General features: G+C 40.0%; 1 protein-coding gene across 1 annotated transcript in view; it reads left to right on the top strand.

Annotated features, from left to right (window-relative positions):
• The first annotated feature begins 1,261 nt into the window (after positions 1–1,261).
• Positions 1,262–2,707, top strand: part of WASF2 (WAS protein family, member 2) — a 21,797-nt gene continuing 20,351 nt past the window's right edge. Inside the window, exon 1 of the mRNA XM_010830258.1 lies at positions 1,262–2,617. The gene's annotated coding sequence lies outside the window, so the exon portion shown is untranslated. The remainder of the gene's footprint in view (positions 2,618–2,707) is intronic.

Genomic DNA, 2,707 nt, shown 5'->3' with positions numbered 1-2,707 from the left:
CAGATTAGCAAATATCACTATAGTGTATACTTTTTCTAATCAAAGTAAAGTATAACTGAAAAAGAACTTTTACTGATTCTATAAAGACAGGACATTCCACTTTTCATGTGTCCAAAACTTCTTTTTCTAGCTAAGAATGACTACTTTCTTGGTTTTCTTCACTGTCCCTTCATTACTGGCACTAGCATTTAGTTCTTTCATAGTACTTTTATTCTTAAAAATTTTTTATAAATGGCAAGATCTCAGTTTCCTGATCAGGGATTGCAACCAGGCCACAGCAGTGACAGCACCAAATCCTAACCACTAGGCAACCAGGGAACTCTCTCATAATATGTTTAATAAAGAAACATACATTTTATCACTTTGTACAGAACAATCAGGGGAGAGCTACAGATAGGATAGCTGAAGGATTGGACTCACCCTCACAGCCTGTCTGTGGTTTCTCAGTTCTTAATTGCTAGCTGTGGTGGGCCTCTCCATTCTATTGTCTCCTTCTCATCCTGGGAAGAGTTTCCCAACTGGTCTTCTTACCTTCAGTTTTCTGTCCCAATACAGCTTCCTACTTCTGTTAGAATGATTTGTCTAAAAATGCAGATTGACCATGTCACTTCCTTAATTTAGTGGTTCCTCAACACCCAGTGCTCCACTCATTTTCCACTAAATGACGACTGATGATCGAGGAGTTTTTCTCAACTGGATTCACATGAGAACATTAAGCCCTAATGCCAGTAGGCATCCGTTGTACATAATGCCTTAGCTTCTCTCCAGTGCATCTGGAATGGTGCTGGTTGTTTACACTCTTGATGAGAATGGAGAAGACAGTCACTCTAATCCTTTTCTCTGTTCTGTGGTTCAGATGAGGAACCCATTGTAAAAGTAGAGGAGAGAGAATTTATGTTCTTTAAGAGGTCCAGCAGCATGGCTGGGAGCAGTCCCCAGAAAAAGAACTCACAAATTTCATTGACGTCTAGGGTTTCATCTTTAAATTTATGTGAACACTGCGTTCTACTGCATAATATGTCCATTGTTAAAAGTGTTTCAAAATATTTGTCAATGAATAAAATTGACTTTACAGGAGGATTTGCCTCGGGTCCAGTGAACTAAAAATACCTACCTTTTTTTCTTAGCCCTGTAGTGGACATTTTATATATGTTACATTATTTAATGTCTCTAGGAAAATTGCCCAAGATCACACAGCTAGTAAGGTGTCAAGACTCAGGGCACTAACCCAAGTATGTCTCAACTCCACAACTTAAAGCTGAGTTGAGTCAAGAGCCTTGGAAGTCTTTGCCTCATTTCCAAGTTTATCTTCACTGGAATGTAGGATTTCTTTCTTGGTCAAGTTAGTATTTTGGTTCAGATTGTGCATAATTCCACACTTCTTTTGAAGAAAAGTGAGCAGTGATGTGGGTAATTCCATTTAATAAGGACTCTTGTCTTTCTTTGGTGACTCTGAAACATGTAAAACGACTTTTTTTAGTAGCAGATTCACTTTTTAAATTCTTTTGTCTTGATGGATATTGAATACTGTAATTTTTTGATTACTCTAGCTTGATGTGGGAGCTGGGTTTTTTTGGCAAGACGCAGCTAGCTATCTTGGTATTGAAAACTTGCCCCCCCCCCCCAGATGACACAGGGTTGACTCCATTTGTGTCTTCTTACCCAAGGAACTTGGGAAAACATAAATGCTAAAGTACCAAGGTGTTAAGAGTGGCTTCCCCAGCTTCATCCCCGTCTGACATTTACCTAGCTATTTGGAATCCAGTTTCCATTAGGTGTCCAAAGAGAATGTCTGGAATGCCCTGTCAGTAGCCATTCGACACAGAATTTCAAGGGGATCTGGCTCCTGTAGCTCCTCTAAGATGCTGGAGCAAGTTCTGAAATGATTGCTAAGGGAGGGAGCCATAGTGGCTATTTTCAGTCATCTTTGGCTGTACCCTGAATTTCTGGTTCTTCTGGTAAGCTTGAAATTTTGGGAATCTGAGGGCATCCAGAGGATGCAGAGCCCTGTGAGCTTCTTTTATTTGTAACCCCTTGTCTCCTTTTCTGTTCTAAACTCTCTTTCAGTTTGAGTTAGTTACTGAAGCTTGCATGTTAGTACCCAGTACCCTTTACATTATGTAAAAGAGGAGAATCGTTAGACTGGAAGGGAAAGTCCAGAGTTTGGATTAGAAAATCTGTTGAATCAAAGGGGAACTTAGCTGAGGAACAGAATGAAAATTATTTCCTTAGACAGTAGACAAATATTCAGGAAACACCTCTGCACCCCAAAGATAGGCACAGCTGCCACACAGTGACTATCAAAGGGAGGTTCAGAGTTATGAGCAAACAGCTGATTCTCTTGGTTCTTGGGCTGTTGCTGTTGGTGACAGGAAATCTTGTTCCCCAAGCTGCTGGCTTCCTGTTTTATTTTTACTCTTAGCAGATCAGAATGTCCATAACAAGGAGCAGTCTGTTCCAAAGGGTTCTACTCCCTCTTTGAGCTGAAGGGCTTTTTTTTCTTTTGGTCAGACAATATGTTGGTTCACTTTTAAGTTCTATGATGTATAGCTTGGTTTAAGCATTTGGTGTTCACAGTCAACTTTTTTGGTGATGAGCTGGTGTTTTAAGATTCAATGTAAGTAAACCTCTGTGGATGTGTGTGTGTGTGTGTGTGTGTGTTTAAGAGGTGTTTGCAGTCTTGGGGACTTGAGTATATTACCTTTAT

This window comes from Bison bison, unplaced genomic scaffold (genome assembly GCF_000754665.1).
Source record: "Bison bison bison isolate TAMUID 2011002044 unplaced genomic scaffold, Bison_UMD1.0 scf7180017864516, whole genome shotgun sequence".
In the NCBI taxonomy this organism is placed as follows: Eukaryota; Metazoa; Chordata; class Mammalia; order Artiodactyla; family Bovidae; genus Bison; species Bison bison.
Note: the sequence above shows the minus strand (reverse complement) of the source record. Positions and strands in the feature narration are given on the sequence as shown.